This window comes from Phascolarctos cinereus, unplaced genomic scaffold (assembly GCF_003287225.1).
Source record: "Phascolarctos cinereus isolate Bilbo 61053 unplaced genomic scaffold, phaCin_HiC Scaffold_3;HRSCAF=262, whole genome shotgun sequence".
Classification (NCBI taxonomy): Eukaryota; Metazoa; Chordata; class Mammalia; order Diprotodontia; family Phascolarctidae; genus Phascolarctos; species Phascolarctos cinereus.
The window spans coordinates 214123215-214143423 of NW_027555736.1; the positions used below are offsets into that span (position 1 = coordinate 214123215).

The 20209-nt window shown below is 36.4% G+C and overlaps 1 long non-coding RNA gene across 1 annotated transcript in view; it reads left to right on the forward strand.

The window, feature by feature from the left end:
• LOC110217797 (uncharacterized) overlaps positions 1-9458 on the forward strand; it is a 36403-nt gene extending 26945 nt beyond the window's left edge. The window contains exon 3 of the long non-coding RNA XR_002327141.2: positions 4438-9458. This is a non-coding gene — a long non-coding RNA (uncharacterized LOC110217797). The remainder of the gene's footprint in view (positions 1-4437) is intronic.
• The last annotated feature ends 10751 nt before the right edge of the window (positions 9459-20209 follow it).

The window sequence follows — 20209 nt, forward strand, 5'->3', positions numbered from 1 at the left end:
GAAGAATCAGAAGTATTTGGAATTCAATAATCCAGTGTTCAGCAAACCAGAAAACATAAATTAATTAGGTCACAAGTAAACTAAATGATAAGAAGGGATGTGAAAATTGGGAAAAAAAGTCATATAGTAATTGGGTTTAGACTAACATTTTGCACCCCACAATAAATCCAAAATGGATGTGACCTAAATAGTGTAGATAATGCCATTAAAAATTAGAACAGAAGAGATTACAGATATCTTTCAGAATTATGGGTAGGAAATTAATTTTTTACCAAATAAGGGATAGAAGTAATTATTAAAGATAAAATAGATAATTTTTGTTATAAGAAAATGAAACACTTTTGCACAAATAAATTAACACTTTGGATAAGAGAAGACTTGGGAAAAGTCTTTATATTAAATATCTCTGATAAGGATTTTATATTCAAGATAAACAGTTAGCCAATAGAAATATATTAGACCAAAAGCCATTCCCTAGTAGAGAAGTAATTAAACTCTAAAGTATGGTAAGCTATTAACAACTATGTGAAAAATACTTCACATAACAAGAGCAATGCAAATTGAAATGTCACCCCTCAACTTGGCAAAAAGGAAGCAGCTAGAGAGAGCAGTGGCTAAAGCATTGGACTTTGAGTTGGAAAGATGAGTTTAAATCTGGCCTCGGATACTTATGAACAGTGTGACCCTAGCTAAGTCACTAAAGTCTTGTCTCTCTTGGCTTCATCACCTGTAAGATGGGGATAACGTTAGCATCGACCTTCCAGGCTTTCTGTTAAGATCAAATGAGATAATACAAATTATGGTTTTTAAAGCATATTTATCTGTCTGCCTTAATAACAATAGTACGTGTACAGAAACTCTCCTTACACCCAACACCAAAATACCAAATCTATTTGTCTAATCAATCATTTAATGAGACATGGTACCTTTTTAATATCAGTAACTTGCATGTAAACTATGTCAGGAGAACAAAGTTTGGAATAATTCAGGACTTATTGATTCATCAGACTAAAAACTTTCCCCTTGACAAACTCACTTCCCAGAGCTACCCATTGACTTCCTTAGAATAAACAGGCTCTTGAGCCATCAATTTATACAGGTATCATACAAGACTGTTTTCCTTCAAAATTTCATAGTACTTTTTGAAGCATTGCGTAGTTAGCCATCCTTTACTATGTTGTTGGTGAAAAACAAAAGACTGAATATTTTTAGTAGAAATGTTCTGTGAATATATCACAATGAAAACCCCACAAACTCTGCTACCCATCCTCAGATTCATAGATCACATGTCTGGTCTGATACCTGCTCTAACTCTTTTTGTTTGTTTTTTGTTTTGTTTAACTGATAGTGGCCATCTTCATCAGAGGTCTTTAGTATATCCAGTGATAGACAAGCTTGGCAAAATGAGGGGTTGTGCTTGTATTTACTATTTTCTTTCCAATGCTGTTATTCTAATTATTAAAAAAATAAATTTTAGATGATCTCTGAAACTTCGTGGATAGTTAAATGAACACATCATTAGATATGTGTTAAGTTACTTCTAAATGAACCAGTCTCCCAAATTTGAGAGACGTGGTAAATGAAACTACTAAAACCAAGTCACTTCAAAGAAAATCTTTTTTTCAAATATTTTACTTAATTGTGCAAAACGATCCAAAAGCAATCCAAGGGTATAGGTTTCAGGGTTCTTGGTTTAAGGCAGATATGGCATAAGGGTTTCAATTTGGATACAGCATATGAATTAGAGACTGTTCCTCTCACCTCCTGTCACCTCTAGAAAATATCCAGGAAAAGAAGATAAAATCATTCTATTGGGGTCTGAGGAGCAATGTTGCTCCCATGACAGCCAAAGTTTTTGTATACCTTGGGGATAGGAGTGGTGGTTTACCAGTCAGTGCAGCCTTACCCTGGGAAGCCAATCATGTTCCCAAGAGCTGTCTCAATGCTTAATATGGTTAAATGAGACAATCTGGGCCTAAGTTAGAGTGAACAAGACTTAGATCAGAGTAAACAAAGACAGGGTTAATTTGAGCATTAACAGGGTTAGATTGAACAAGCTGAATTACACCATGAGGCCTACAGGCTACATGTAATTTCAGGGAAGCTAAAATATATTTTGTACAACCTTGAGGTTAAATATCCAATACCACATAGGTTTAAAATATTAATTTGATTGTTCTTATTTGACATGAGCCAAAAATAGATTTAATCCACAGTATATGTTCAACCAATACTCATGAATCCCTCTATACTTTTGAATTCTCATTGAAATGTATATAACATTGTTATGCTTCCATAGCTTTCTATGTTCATGTAAAGTATTGATCTTCATCTGTGGGAATAACACCATTGATCTGCAATAAATAGAACACTCTGTGGGGTGTCTTTTACTTATATGAGTAGGTGTACAGAGCTTCGAAAGAATACAGAGTGCTGTGGAAAAATGGAATTACTTAGTTGTAGATGAACTGGATTCTGGAACTTCTATACACAAGGAATCTCAGTCTTCCCAGTATTACCAGAAACATAGTGTCTACCTCTTCCAGTTGCAGTAAAACATGTCTTCAGATCTATTGCAGAGAGAGTGCTAGCAATCCATGTTGTCTTGGTGCCTGTTGCACGCATAACTGCCCTATCAGACCTGACATTTCCTTGTCCATGAGATTTAATTAAAATTACACACGTACACACACACACACACACACACACACACACACACACACACACGCACGTGCCCCTTTTTTTCCTACTGACTTTTGAGTGTGAAATATTAGAGCCCCAGGAAGTTAGTGTCATTATGTGGGGTTCCCCCCACCAAGAGGAAACATGAATAACAAGACCAATTTATACACATGTGGTTTCCTTATTTCTGTCTTTTGTTGAGATGATTTCCTTTCCTTTAATCAGTTAAGGCCAGTATCTTGCCTACATCATAAAACTGTCCAGACCATTATTGGTTTTATACTTTTAATCTAGAAAAGAGTGCCCTCCATTGGTTAGGGACCAGAAACTAACACTACAATTCTGTTTAACTTCTTAACGCTAATTGACTTTTACAAAGGAATACCATCACATTCCATTCAAAAATGGAATTTAATTATACATGGAACTGCTGACCACACAATAATGCCTTGCTGTTTTCTCATTTAAACGAAGACAATGTTGACTGTAATAAAACTGGTTGAGGCTCATGAAATTTCAGTTCTGCAGAAAAGCATCATTTCTTCTTTGAAACAGGCCAAGAGAAAATACAGCAGAAAATTCTGCAAAAGACAAGATATAATAAGTAACCACTTAGGTATTTGATTCTTGATCTATAACATTTTTCCTTACAAAACTAATTGAAAATGGTTCTACAGAGTAGCATACTCAAATGACGACTGAATGTACCCTCCACATGCTTTCTGCCTCAGCTGGTATACTCTTTGTTACTCAAGTGTGCCATGTCCTCTCCAGCCTCTGTCTTTGTTTATGATTTTCCCATGCTTAGGATACCTAAATATATTCTCTGACCAGTTGACTTTTCTGGTTGAATGCCTATCTAATAATAATCATAGCTAGCATTTTAATAGTGTTTAAGATTTGAAAAGCATTTTGCAAATATTTTTATTTTATCCTAACACTAACATGGGAGATAGGTGCTATTATTATCTTCATTTTACAGTTGAGGAAACTGAGGCACCCGAAGGTTAAGTGACTTGCCCAGGGTCAGACAGCTAATAAGTGTCTGAGTCTGGATTTGAACTCAGGTCTTACTGACTCCAGGTCTAGTACTCTATTCACTGTGTCACCTAGCTGCCTAATGAAACAATCTATTTGTTAAAGCCCAACCTAAATAATACCTCCATAAAGCCTCTCCCTTATCCCAATATTGACAATAACCTTCCTCTTCAGACTTCATATAGTAGCATATTGTTTTGTACTCCTCTGATGCAGTTTTAAAATTAAGTTTCCATCTTAAATCTACCTGAGTATATGACATAAATCCTGTTAGTAGACTATAAATTCTATGGGAGTAAGGAATCATTTTTAAGCAAAATTTTGAATCTCACTAGTGCCATTACATTGTTCTATGCACAGTAGATAATAAATGTTTGATATGTAATTAGGTACACTCTGGCCTACCATTTCAGGAGTAGGCCACGTAGCTATACCTCTCCCTCTAGTCCCAGGATACCTTGAAGTGGTAGGGTGGTTTTTCTCTACTGCAATTGGCATGATCTTCCTCTGACTGTGTGTCCTCCATTTGTTAGGGACCAGAAATTAATATGCAGTTCTACTTAACTTAAGTAGAACTTAAGTTCTACTTAACATCAACTGACTTTGACAAAGGGGTATTGACCTAAAAGATATAGCAAGAACAAACATATAAACATTTTTTCCAGTACCTCTGGGGCATACTCTCACCTATACCAACTTTTGTCTCTCTATGACTAGGTTGAAAACAACTCAGTTCTACGTATCATTCATTGGCCCGCCAAGTACATGGTGAGATGTGTCAAGACTGCCAGGTTAGACCTTCTGCTAGACTCTGATCCCAAAGGATGCTCTGATCAACAGGGCTGTGCTGCTTGCAAACCTGACCTGGACTCCAACTTTGCATTCCTGTGGCTAGCTGTCCCATAGTGGGAGACACTACTCCCTGTGTATGGAACAGAAAAGAATGAACAACAGCAACAAAAAAAAACCAGAAAACAAAAATCTAATGATGTAGGTCCATTTCTTGGGGGCTATATGGCTTCAGAGGGGACAAAATCCATAAGTCATCCTCTTTTACCTTGTGGCATCTCACACTGTGAGCTTCTCCAAACACGAATGTACCATCTAGGTGGCTAATGTTGGTTGACTTAGGCCTTTTTGAAAACACTGATAGTTCTGGCTGTAAAGCCAATCAAAACAGTCTATTATCAACTAAATTACCAGCCAACAGTATTCAATTATAGACTCTACATATTCTCTATATACAATCTCTCCAAGGTACTTCTCTTATATATTAACATGATTTTCCTGGAAGCCATCTCCCTACTCTTTCCACAAGGAGAATCTGTTTCAGTTGGGTAAGCTGACTGGATCTGTATGTGTGCCAGAACCTCATTACATTCTCCCCCTCCTCCCTTATAAAACCTTTTGCTGTCCTCAGCAAATAGGTAAGAGTGTACTTTGAACACATTATCCATGTCCCCAGCCCAGAATTGTTTTCTGACTTCTCTGGAAAGGCATGAGGATTCTACTTGCTTTCCTAGTGCTATATAGGAAAGAATAGAAAAATATATAGCCACTGTAGCATGATCTTATAAAATCCCACATATAGAGTAAAAAATCACAATTATGCCCAAATACAAAGTTTTGCAGATACCAAAAAAAAAAAGAATATTTGACAAAGCTTACCAATGATTACTGCTTGCCCAATACTGAACAAATAGTCGACTCATTGCTTAAATAGTCTTAAAATTGGCTTCCTAGGTCAGAAGGAAATCTGGTCAATACGGAGCTTTCCAGAACACATGGTGCTCTCTCCACAGAGGTTTAGGAACTGGAAGTTACTAGACATCACTCCTTTACTTTTAGAAGAGAAACCAAACTAACTTGTCTTGGTACCTACAAATGGCTCTGAGCCTTGCAGTGGCGGAAAAGGGGAAGCTTACTATAGCCCCTTAACCCTCCTCCCCTGGATTCACTCCCAAGAGCATATTCAATCATTGGGTAACTCCTAAAGAAATATAAAATAAATCTTCATGTCTGAGGGAAGCTGAACCATTACTCTGATCCCAAGACTCTTTAGGCTCTCTGCATAGGGATTAAGGACCTGGAGTATACCATAAGTTATCCATTCATCCTCTAAGGAGAAATCAACTGTCCTAGGCACAAACTATGCTATGATTTCCTCAGTTCCATGAAGCCATGCTACTGGGGTCTAGATAAAATTTTTAAGTGCATTACATAGAGTGCACTAAAATTTCTCTAGCGGTCTTCATACCATAGATGGTTCCCTTAGAGGTCTGGGCAAATTTCTTTCGCTTCTTCTTCCAAAGGACACCTGGAGTTTCCCTGCTAGGTACCCATGTTATAGCAAGGGCAATCCAAATAGATTGTAAACTTTCCTGACAAGACAAGTAGTCTCAGTTAAAGAAAACTGCAAAACAAAGGCAAGCAAATCCCAAACATAGATAAACCTTTCAATGTATTGAATTATATATTCTTTGGCCTCACTTTTTCAGCTATATCCTACACTTTAGCATTACAGGATACCACGAAAGGTTATAGTGTGGTATATCTTTTTCTCTTCTGCCACTTTGAACAAACCCCCACATGTAAAATGTGCTGCCCATGTCATGTTATGTTATATGTTATGTATATGTCCACATGGGTTTGTCATGTGGCTCAGAGAGAGGTAGATGTCTCTGGAAGTTTGTCCATTCCTCTCCAAAAAAGATTTTGATTCCTGCGTGGAAGGCAGCAAGAGATTGAGGCCACAAGCCTCTCCAACTCCTCCCCTGAGAGTAGACACCAGAATAGAATTATATTTATCTATATTGCTGGTTTAGGGGAAATGAATTTAAGGTTTAAGCCACTTTTCTGATCACTATCCCTTAGTGGTTAAAGAGTGCCTCAGGCTACATCTTATCAGCCTGTTAAGTATAGTGGCCACTCATGAACCAATTCCAATGATGATTGGTATGGAAGCTTTAGCCCACCATATTTTTCTGACCGGGGCCATTTTACCCCTCCGTAGGTAGCCTATTGGCTCTCTTTTCCTGGGGGTTCTGTTATATCAATGCCAGAATTAGGGCAGACACCCTCTTGATCAACTTTAGCCCTATTGTTGTTCAGAACCCCTGACCTCAGTGATCCACCAGGCTCAGCCTCCCCTACTAACCAAGAATTACAGGCATGCAGGGGCAGCTAGGTGGCACAGTGGATAGAGCTCTAGCCTTGGAGTCAGGAGGACCTGAGTTCAAATCTGGCCTCAGACACGACACTTACTGGCAGTGTGACCCTGGGCAAATCACTTAAACTCGATTGCCTCACCAAAAAGCAAGAAAAAAAAGAAAACAAAAAGAGAATTACAGGCATGCTTTAAGGTTTATAAAGCACTTTTCTAATAATATTCCCATAAGGTAGTTCAAATAATATACATATCCATGTTATTAATCAAGAAACTGAGGCTGAGAGGGGTGAAATGATTAACCCACAATACAGGATTCATTTCATGACACAATTTCACTCACCTTCTTCTCTCTCTGTATCTCTGTCTCTGTCTGTGTTCTCTCTCATGCCCACACTGTCTGTCTTTCTCATGCACACAGGCGCACGCATGCAAACACACACACACACACACACACACTCACACACAATATGCAAAGTGTGTTTTAACTCCGGTGAAAATGAGTGGATTATAAAATGTTATCCTTTGGGAATGGTGAAACTCCATTACTATGGACACGTTAAAACCCATCTGGGCAAAACACAATGAAGGAGAAGTACAGGAAGTGATTCTTCACATTCAGCGATTAACCACAAGACCTTTGGTTTTCTCTTGAATTTTTCATTTCTAGGATTTTATCATTCATAAGCTTTCTTTTGTATGGGGATCTCTCAAGCACACACAGATTGGGTGATGTGGACACACAATTGAGCCATTAAGACTCGTTTACTGCATTGATTTGTCTTTCTCTTTCTGTTTCTCATTCATTAATGATACACAGACTTGTCTCCAGATTCTTTTTTTATCCTTTTTAAAAACTCATATTTTATTTCTTACAAAGAGTTGCCTGATGTCGTAACGACTCATCAAAGTCATAATTACATTTCATTTGTCTGCATTGAGCTGTCTGTCATGTGTAAGCACTTTGGGGATGCCATGCATCTTCCTGCATTTGTCTCCTTTCTTGTTATTTACTGTTCTGAGATGATGCATTACTGATTTCCAGCTTCTTTTGCTTCTCTTTTTTTAATTTTCCCGGCCACACATCGATGTTGCTTATAGTCTTCTTGCTGCCTTTAAGGCAAAATGATGATGATGCTGTTTTGTATTTTTATGTATTTGAGTTACCTAAAGAAATTGTTTAAGGTTAACCTTGATTTTTATCACCATAACCAATCTGCTACAACAAGCTGGATGCTTTATTCACAAATACCATTCTCCAAAGGGAAGTTTGCCATTGGCAAAACACTGCAGTAAGGAAAAGGGATTGGAGGGAGGTTCACGAAGTAGTCAGATGATAGGGTCATTATCTGAACCTTATCTGAACTTCCTGAGTCACCAGTATTGAGTTGGAAATTAGAGCTCTGCCTCTTGCTCCAGGCTTCCTGCTTTTAAGAAAACTAGCTAACTCTAAGTATTGCTGCATACATTTCCAGTTCATTCAAAGGACTCCATAGAGCTGAGAAGTGGAGAAGCTAGTGGTAGCCTTTGATGGGTAAATAAAACAGATATCACTGGCCTTCTCTTTGTAGAATATGTATCTCTCTTGAATCTTTAAATGAGCTTAGGTGTTTTTATTTCACCTTTCCCCCAGTGGGCAAAGGACCTTAAAGATCTTAGATTTTGAGCAAAAATGGATCATCAGAGTTGTCAAATATTTTTTCATCATCATCAATAATAATAATAATAACATTTACGTAGCACTTTAAAGTTTACAAAGAGCTTTACAAATATTATCCCTTTTGAGTTTAAAGCACTTACTCAAGGTCATGTAGGTAACAAGTGGCAAGAAGTGATCCAAATTCAGGTCCTCTGATTCTAATTCCAACACTCTTTCTTTCTGCTTGTCTGTTCCGTCCTTCTCATTCATTCTATTGAGGAAGACATAGGGGCCCAAAAGGGAAAGTGACTTGATCATTTTAAGGCTATCAGCTACAGTTGAAAAGATGAAAATCAGTCTTGAGAAAACTTAAAATTCCATGAATCCTTCAAACTTGAAATCAAGTTCAAATAATATTAGGGGCATCGGTAATAATTTGCTTTTTTAATTTTTTCTTTGATTTTGTTTGGTTCATGGGTCATAACGGCCAAAAAATTTTATCACTTAGTGTCTAACCTGCTGGTAATGAGCTTCTCTGCACTTAGCTAGGCTGATCCTCAGCCTTTGAGGACCCTTTTGTGACAGGAGTAGGGTTCCTTCATTTCTCCCCAAAAAAGGATTAGTTTTCCTTAAAAGGCAACAAAGATATCCCTTGATTGGCTTCTGACTTTGCCAACTCAGCTTCCTGGTCAACTGAGGGCATAAAAAATTCAAACTTTATGGATTCAGGCCCTGCTGATTTGGTGCACTTCTGAAGATCATGCTCATCACCATACCTCGCCCTACTGATCAGATGTGTTTCCATATGAAGAACAAGCAGGGCTATGTGAAGATGAGTGGGGCTCTGTAGAGAGTAATTAAATGTCATTGTATCCTTTTGGCATATCCTTGCTGTGTTAAGGCAAAGTAAACCTCCTTCTGTAAACTGTTCAATGAGCTGTGAGTGCCTCATTTTGTCTCAACGTTGAACCTGAACTAATCAGTATTGTTAGGCCTGACCCTAACACCCTGGATGCACTGTACATCACGAGGAAGCATCACATAAGACTTTGAGGGGGAAACATGAATAGAAATTGACATGAAAGAGCCATTAACGTGTCGCAGTAAGTATACTGTTATTGCTGTAAAATTTAATTGGGGCAAAATTATTCTTCAGTGATTTTCTCTGTCTCCTTAGTTTAAGAATACTTTCCCTAAAAGCAGCCACCAGTCTGCCAAGCAACAAGCATTTATCAAGTGCTGACTGTGTGCCAGATGCTATAGTAGCCAGTGGGGGTATGACAACAGAAATGAAACAGCCCCTACTTTTGTTGTGAGGATGTCCCCAAACCAACTATATAGACTGGTAACTCCAGCACCAAATTGTTTAGAGATTGATCCTTCATTACATTTAAAGTACTTTAAGGTAATGTGGGAGGCAGCTAGGTGACATAATATGTAGAATACTGGATCTGGAGTCAGGGAGACCTGGCTTCAAATTTAGCCTTAGATATTTCTTAATTGTTTGACTCTGGGCAAGTCACTTAATGTCTGTCTACTTAAGCTTCCTCATTTCTAAAATGAGGATTATAATAGCACCTACCTCGCAGAGTTGTTGTGGGGATCAGATGCTTATTATCATTATGATTATTACCATTAATCTTCTATGAAAATCTCACCTCTATTATTCTCTGTTGTTGTTCAGTCATTCAGTCATGTCTGACTCTTTGTGACTCAACGGACCATAGCACACCAATGCTGTGTATGGGGTTTCCTTGGCAAAGATATTGGAGGGGTTCGCTCTTTCCTTTTCCAATGAATTAAGGCAAACTGAGGTTAAATGACTTGCCCAGGATTATATAGCTAGTAAGTATCTGAGTGTAGATTTGAATTCGGGTCTTTCAGACTTTAGATCTAGCAGCTCTATCCACTGAGCCACCTAGCTGCTTCTAAGGCAAACAGAGGCTAAGTGACTTGCCCAGGGTCACAAAGCTACTAAGTGTCTGAAGCCAGATTATGAACTCAGGCCTTCTTGACTTTAGGCCCACTGCTCTACCCACTGAATCACCTAGGTACTCTCCTATTATTTTTCATTCTACTATTCTCTTCTTTTCTATTTTTATTTTCTTCTATTATAATAATAAGGTAAGCATCACTATCCCCGTTTCAGAAGAGGAAATATACCCACAGATGACTTACCTATAGTCACACAGATAGGAAGTATAAATGTCAGGAATCAAACCCAGGTCTTTTGACTCAAAGCCTAATGATCTAAGTATCATATTGACTTCAGGATGATCTCATCCACAGTCCAACATTTTCTCTCAATTCAATTCAGGAAACATTTGTTAAATATTTAGTTTGTGCTAGGAGCTAGGATTGCAAAGACAAAAAAGAAACAAACCCTGCTCTTAAGATATCAAGAACTTTACTCTATTTTTTTTTTAGCTATAAACCCCTTTATCAAAGCAAAGTCTATGATTTTACTGCATTTGGATGTCGGTGTGTGATTTTTTTTCCTTTATAAAAGCAGTCACTTTTTCTTTAAAAGTATATCTTCCCCCCCTCCTCCTCCTTCTTCCTATTTATTTATTACTTTTTTTCACATTTCATAAAAATCTTAGATTTAGAGCTGGGAGGGATTTTGTGGATCATCCTTACCCAATTGTCAGGAGTGAAGTCACTTGCCCAAGTTTACAGGAAGTAAGTAACAGCCCCAGGGTTCAAATCTAGGCCTTCTGATTTCCAAAACCAGCAGTCTTTCCACTAAGCCAGACACAGAGTACTTTCGATTTTTATTAAAGCCCTAGTATACATAAAGTACAATGTTTGGGTGATGCTAGTCCTTGCACATAGAGTCTGGGTTTAAGGACGTCCTCTATCCTAAAGCAACAGGGATACAGCTGCCTGCTCCCATTTCCTCATAACATCATCAGCTATCTCTGCCTCCCTAGTCTCTTCTCCCTTGACCGCAGACCCTAGAACAGGAAAGGAGGGCATCTCCAACAGGGCGTGCTGTTAGTGGTGATACAACCACTGTCCAGGGTACTTCCTGTATCAGGAAGGAAAAAGAAAGCTGCACAATGGATATTGCAAGTTTAGTAATGTATTTTTCTCCTGCTGCTTTGGTGAAAGCCATGGCATCAATTTGACAAGGGTCAAGAAGCCATGTAGCAGATAATTGGAGGAAATGGAAGGCCTTTAGGGACCTGCTGCACCATAACCCAACCCCTCCAGAAGTTCCATTACAGTAAAACTCGACCTTACCTCATCCATGGAGAGGCAATGATATTGGGGGTTGTGTCCTATGGTATACACTGTGTTATGGATTATTCTACAACTAGTTTTTTCCCCCCTGTCCTATGAAATAGGTAGGACAATCAAAATTATCTTCATTTTATAAATGAAGAAACGAGGCATATAAAGTTTCAGTAGTATTCTAAAGGTTATTCAGGTATATAGTATCAGAGCCAGGATTAGGGAGTAGCTCTCCTGACTCCATGTTAATATTGCTTTACATCATTTTGTGGGGAATGATGTTAAAATATTCAAGACAAACCTTAAACAGTGGACATATTGCTAAACTGAGGCACTGCTAAGTTAAAAAAAACAACAAAAACAAAAACAAAAACAAAAACATTTACAACAACCATTAATGTCAAGAGGATGAACAATGTATTATTCTCAACCAGGCAACTTGGAAGTAATAGAAATAAATGCTTTCTGCATATGAGGAAAAATAAAAGTAAGTTGTTTATGTACCCAAATGAATAATTTACCTAATGCACTCCAGTATTTGCAAAGAACCTGCCCCTGTTCTAACAAGTACATAGTGTATCTTTTAAAAAGCATTGGAGGTGGCTGTTTGTATTTGTGTAGGGAAGGAAAAAGAAATTTTAATTAAACCTATATTAAAAAAAACCCAACATAGTCACTTCTAACACTAAATGCCATATGATGATGTTTTGAAGACATTCAAACAGAGGAAAATGGTAAAGATTCCGAGGTATGCTTGCTTCTCTTTCATTTTCATGACCATTTAATTAAAACCAAATTAACATTGCTTCCATTTATAGAAGGTGGTAAATCAGAATACTAACCTAGCACTGAATATTCTATTTTTATTTCAGTTCATCCCATCATTTGATGCTTTGAAAGTTCAATGATTTCACAAGTCTGGGTTCTCCTTCTCTCAAACCTGATTGAAAATGTTCTGTATATCTTTTCCTTCTATGGGAGTTTTTGCTTGTGTTCTCCTAAACCTCCATAATGAGTATACCTTATTTGCTACAGGTATTTCTTTTGTTCTTTTAGGGAAATGAAAACTTAGCATGAATCAATTGTGTTAGTAATAACAACAACAATAGCATTTATATAGCACTTTACAAATATTACCTCATTTAATCCTGGGAAGTAAGTGCTATTATTATCCTCATTTTATAGATGATGAAACTGAAGCAGGCCAAGGTTAAATGACTTGCCCAGAGTCACATAGCTAGGAAGTATCTGAGGTGAAATTTGAACTCAGATCTTCTGGTCCAGGATTCTATTCTCTATGCTACCTAACTGTTCAAACAGTTAATGTGATGTTAGGGTCCCCCCTTTTTTTAAACCAGGAGTATTTCATTGGCATAAGGGAACTAGCTCCCTGTGAGGAAATTTCTTAGTCCTAAATGTAGAGTCTTAGTTGTCTGCAGCAATAAGAGATTAACTAATTTGCCCAGAGTCACACAATCAATGTATTTTGAAGGTAGGCCTTTAACCCAGATCTTCATGACTGTGAGGATAGCTTTCTAACCGTCATATCATATTGCCTCTTGGGATCTGCACTAATAGAAGAACAGTGTTTAAGAATAAGGGAATATTGCTAAATTTTGCTGTGACTAAATCGTATCTGAAGCTTTTTTTTTCTGTTCTAGATAACATATTTTCGAAAGGAAATTGACAAGTTAGGCTATGTGTTCAGAGGGGATTGATCAGGATGAGGGGAGGGAGACTCAAAGTCATGTCACATATAGAGGTGCTGAAAAAACTAGGAATATTTGCCCTGAAAAAGAGATAGCTATCTGAAAAGTTAGCAGAGTGCCTTGCACATTAGAAAAGGAGGGAAAATTAGATGCTTATTTCCTGCTTTTTGAATTGAAGTGAATTGGATTATAGCATCATAAATAAGTTGAATTGAATTGAAATATTTTCAGAGTTGTAATGTGGAAAAAAGGGCTAGACTTGTTTTGTTTGGCCCTGGAGGAACACTGGATAGAAGTTGTAGATAGTGATTTCTGCTTGACATAAAGAAAATAATTAGTAATTTTAAATTTGTGCTTAACATAAGGTAAAATATAATTTTTAATAAAATAATTTAAATAAAAATTTAACAATTGAATAATTTTGTAACAGTCTATTACAGATGTGCTTTAATATACCTTGCAAAAAAATGATTATTCACTTAATTTCATGATGTATCTTTTAGGTTAAAATATGAATTGTATTATGCATGTTTATTAACTTCTATTTTCTTTAGTTCGATGAATATAAGTAATGTTCATTATGACTGAGTACTCAATAAATGAATAGCTTTAAACAAATAATTAATTTTGTACACACTGGGTACATACCCTAATGAAATGGGTTGCAAACATGCATGTGAATTTTACATGTCCAAAAGAGGATGGGCTGACTCTGTAGATGGTATGTTCCCCCAACACCAGAAGTCTTCAAGTGGAGGCTTGAACATTATTCCAGAATGTTAAGAGGATTCTTGGTCTGGTATGGGTTGGGCCTGATAGTCTCAGAGGGTTCCTCCCCCCCCCTACAATTCTGGCATCTTATCCTGTTACATAACAACTATAATAATAAAAAAAAAAGGCTCAATGATTCTTCAAAGGAATTTCTAAAGGGAACTTTGGATTGCTTGGACATGGATTATTTATCTTACTATTGCAACAGTCCGTTCATCATCTAGAAATTAATTATTGAAGGAAGCATTCAAGTTGTAAGTTCCTAATATGGCAGAGTTTAGCACGCAGCTGTAAATTATAATTGTTTCTAATGTGCTGTTGTCTTTCTAGCTAGATTACAGCTTTTGCTTTTAGGGTAGGGACCAAATATTCTCTTCCTTTATACATTCCAATGGACAGCACATAGTATTGTAGTAAGTGCTCGATACAAGCTGTTCTATGATTGTAGGTAGCTAAGTGGCATAGTGCTCAGAGTATTCTACACCTGGGGTCAGGAAGACCTGAGTTCAAATTTGGTCTCAGACATTTACTAGCAGTGTGATCCTGGAAAGGTCACTGAACTTCTGCCTGCCTCCGTTCATCTGTAAAATGGAGATAACGATAGCACCTACCTCCCAGGGTTGTTGTGAGGATAAAATGATAAAATATTCATGATGCACTTTGTAAACTTTAAAGTACTATGTAGGTATTAGATATTAATATTATTGTTTGGAACTGAGTCACTGATAGCTGAATATATTTCCTGTTGTGAGGAAGCAACGATCTCTCTGTGAAATGGAGCTACTATTTACTCTTTTGGAGCCTTGAGATTATTACAATTGGCTGGCTATGCTCACCCTCCTTCAACCCTACCTGCATCCCACCCCAGCACTTTGGTGAATCTTGGCAAACATCAGAGAAGTGGTTTAGCAATAAAGGCATCTTAGAAATTTACCAGATAAGGCTTCAGTATCTCTGTACTGCATAATATATAGTCCCTTATAATATCTAATCTAGTCCATATATATTCTATAGTCCATTCAAACTCTGAGATTCTATAATTACATTTCAGCTGTGGAAAGCAGGTAAATTTCAGGGGAAATAATAGCAGATAAGGTAAATGATGGTGATGATGATGATGATGACTAGGATGATCTTGCTTTAAGGCTTACACAGGGTTTTTACATAGATTATTTCATTTGATCCATACAACAAACTTGTTAGGTGTTATTATTATTCTCATTTTAAAAGATGAGAAAACTGAGGTACAGAGAGGTTAGATGATTGTTCAGGATCATATAACTAGGAAGAATGTGAGGCAGAATTCAAACTCAGACCTTCCTCACTCCAAGTCTGGTTCTATTTCACTTTGGTGCTATAAGAATGTGTAATATAATCATGTGGTTTTCCCTTCTGTCAAAGTAAGTGGTTGCTGTAATCATTGTGAATTACACCCCCGGTGTAATTCCTTTCCAAAGTTAGATAGGATATTGCTAAATACCTACTTGACTTTGGATTTGACTATATTAAACTTTTTACAAATCACACACAGATACAAATTACTTGAGATAAAAAAAAATGGACATAAGAAAGTATTTGTGGCAAATAGATGAAACCTAATATCTAATATGTATTAGAAAATGGTACAAATATTTAAGGGAAAATATCACCACTGATTAAAAAGTCATATTAACATTCATTTGAAGAAATGTTCAATCCTGATAATTATTAGAAAAATACAACTTAAGATACCTTGTGTTAGTCATTCTATATAGTGAATAACAGTACCAAAATAATACTGAAGGAATTTAGAGAAATAATTACTTTTATAATGTTTTTAGTGGCATTGCAAATTAGTAGACTCTTCCTGAGAAACATTTAATGTTAGGGCAAAAAAACCCACAAAAATAATCGTAAATTTTGACTCCTTATTCATAATATGCACCAATCTTGTTGGGAAGGAAAAAGGGTGCTTGACTTAAAACATATACTTCAAAAATATATACTTATAACTGAAAATCTAGGGTTGCACGTAAGGGCTGAACCTGTGGTTTCCTTAGCATAGAAACTCATGGTTGAGGAGATTCCAGCCACCAATGCAAATTGGAAACAATCTAAATGTCCAGTAGTTGGTTGACTAAAATATGGAATATTAATATAATGGAATTTTAGAGCCTTTAAAAATAATAAATAGAAGAAATATGAAGAAATGTGGTACAACATACAAAGGACTGCAAAATGAAGAAGACCAATAAAAACAATGAACAAATTGACCATATCTGTATTTCAGTTCAGCAATGTCAAAGAATGTAGATCAGGTTTAGTGTGAGTTCTAAAATGATGCCAGGTTGATTTAATGCAAGTCAAATTCAATTAATGTGACACATATGAGCTAATGGAGGGTTTCACTTTGCTAGATTGCAGTTGTCTATTGTTGTGTGCCTATTGTTGAATGTGATGGACTGCTATGTACCATATTGCCAATGACTAAGGTAAACACTAAGGTTTCCTTGTTGACTATACTTTCTATAGTGTAACTATAACTAATAAATTTCCTTTAGTTAGCTGTTGAAAGATCCAGGAATATCTCATTTCATTCCAGCAATGAGCATGAGTAAGGCCTGCTTCTAACAGTAACATAGATTGTAACTCCTCCGTGATACAGTAAATTGTCTTTGAGACTTTCCTGAAAAATTCATTTCACTGCAACCAACCAGGCGATGACCTTCTCCAAATTTAAGCCGATCCTCAGGCATGAGACATGCAGTTCATAATCACCCATCAGTTGAAGTTTTTTTTTAATATAATAGAATCTGCTAGGACTTGCACTCTACTGACAACTTCTCTGAGAATAAAGAATTACTTCCATGCCATGGTGGCAGATAATAGGAAACAAAAACTTGTTTACACAAATACAGAGATGAACAATCAAAGGATGGAAGGAAATACAGACAGTAATAAGCTGTTAGGGACAAATGTAATTGCCTCAGAAGTAAGGATTGTTTCATTGATTGTTTTTGTATTCCCAAATCTAGCATAGTGTGTGGAACATAGTAGATACTTATTAAATAATTATTGATTGATTGTCATATCATATATAGAATTCATTTTCAAGTATAAATAGCTGAAAATTTTCCTCTTTGGGTTTTGTTGCTTAAAATTAAGTGCATCAAGTTGCTTCTTAAAAATCAAGATTCTCTGATCTATCAGCAGATTTTTATCTACAAGTTAGGGCCCTTCACTTCTAACAAAATGGCTTATGTTGGGGGAAGAGAATTAAGTTCCTCTAAATTTCAACCTAGTTTTGTCTTCTAGGCTACATAATCTCCACAAATGTTATTCCTCTGTTCTAAAACCTCTGTGAAGTTATTCACAGTTGTAGGGAGGTTGACTAAAAATGAATAGGTTGCTATAAACACTACAAGTTCACTCACAAACAATGCTGCCTGTAGCGTCTCCCCCAGTTCTATTCTTGGCCCTCTGTTTCTTGGTTAATAACTCTAATTTGGTTAATAACTAAGAATGTAAAAACCAATTCACATAAAATAATACCCCTCCCACCAAATTCCTTCTATTAGAGTTAAAATATAGTGGTCAAAAGCAGCTTTTTTATCCCATTCTTTTTCACATTTTGCTTCCTGGCGCTACTCAACAGGAAACATAAAATGGCTTTGTGAGCAGAAGAAAATAACCCATACTGCCCTTGCAATTTGTGATATTGCTGATAGATTCCTTTTCAGTCATTTTAATTCAATCTATTTTTAGCAATGAATTGGCACACTTAAATTTTCTTTCTCCTTACCATTTGTAAAAATATACATAGAAGTGATATCTCTATATAAACAATATCTATACCATATACAGATATAATACACATACACAGATATACATATGCACACACAACTTTATATATATATGTACCCATGTATCCAAGTTATGCAATGTGATATTCTAATACTAAGTCTTGGCAAATAGCTATTTTCACATTTAAAAAAAAATCTGTTGCTAAGTGGTATACTTCTCCAAATTTGTATTCTATGCTCTAAGGAATTTCACCCTCAGAATTAAAAAGAAAATAATTCCACTGAAAACTAATACAAAATGTTTGGCAGTAACTAACATTAGCCCATATAATTGACAAATGCCTTTGTTCAGTTATTTATTTTTATTTTTTTTAAGAAAAAGCCCCTTTGTACACCTTGGCTGTAGCACTTAGTACTTGGCACCTAATTAATTAGTTATCAAGGGTGGAATCATAGACCCATGCAATTCCCTTTTACTGATCATGGATTGCATTTTGATGGCAAAATTGTTGGGTACGTCCCTCCTTAATGACAGACTTTGTGTAATTAAAGACTGTGGAGTGTATTTTTTTTCTATCACCTTAACAAAAAGGATGAAAAAATGCCAACTTCACCAATCAAAATTCAGCTTTCATCTATTTATAAAAATAGTCTCCCATCTTCTGTTATGATTAATCTTTTACTCAGGTTGTTTTCAAATTAAAGGAAGCACAAATGATCATGGAGTTGGTATTCTTTTTTAAAAAGGTAGCTCTTGAGGGTCCAATTATCATTATATGGTTTAGAATTATGGATGTGTAGATTTGGAGTTCACTAGCTCCTCACATAGAGCAAATTCTTTTTAATGAGGAGGTTCATCAAAGTTGCTTATTTATGTGACCTACCACTTATCAAAATGCTAATAGCCACAATTGTCCTCTTCCCACTTTGTCATTAAGCAGTAGCATCTGGTGTTGCTGTATGGCTTCCAGTCATGGATGGCAGTACAGTCTCTACAGAATGAAAAAGGAGTGTCATTCCGAGGATAACAGAGAAGTGCATAGTGGGTATGAGCAGGCTACAACATATAATGAATGAGAAGCTATGAAGACATCACTGGAGTGAAGGACATTATCAAAGTAATATATGATAAAAAAGGGAGATGGGTTAGCCACACGTGGATGAAAATATTGGATAACCAATGGACAGGCCAGATATTGGCACACACTCAATGTCAGGATAAAGTGAGGAAGAACTACAGCATATTGCATGGACCATCTGCATTGAACTTTTGGGAGGACAGGGACAAAGACACATATAGGATGAGCAACAATGCATGGGTCACCATCTGTGTCATTAGAGAGAACATCTGTATCAGTAACATCACAGATCTACTTCAGGATTTTGAGTATTAAATACACACACATACACACGTATACATATATATATATACTTTATATATGTGTGTGTGTCTACATACATATATACATACATACATATATACATATACATATATATACTCAGCTAAATAATGCCTAACTTCATAAATATTTGCAGAAACACATACATACACATCTATGTACTGAGATTATGTTTCATGTACTATACATGATATAAATAGAACTGTAATTCATTCAACTGAATCATTTCCAGGATGTGAAAAGGTGTATTACCCTCTTCAACCAAGTTTGATGATCGGCTTTATTTTTATCTGTTATGAATGAGATCTTTACAGTATGTGACCTGGGATAGACTGAGCCTAAGGTTTGCTACCAAAGTGATCCTGATGCTTAGAATTGCAGAATTTCCCTCCTTCATGACATTGTAAACTTCATAAGTAATTGGCTGAGCCATGGAAAGTTACTGAGAGATTTAGTTGGACTAAGGTTAGTTGGAGGATTTTAATGATTTCCTGAGTACCTGAAACCACAATTATTTATGTAGTATCATTTAGAAATTATTGCAATATGTAATCTTTCTAATTGATTTATGAGAGGCAGCATGGTGTAGTAGATAAAGGGCTGGCCTTGTAATTAGGAAGAATTAGATTTTAATCCTGCCTCTGTCTAGTGATGTGGCAATTTAACTCTCAGAAGTCCAGGCCACTCTCTGAAACTATAAGGTTCTGATCCATTACCAATCTATACCAGTGGAAGAAGAAATTTTCACACCAGGAGTTCTGTTCACTGATAAAATCAAATATATA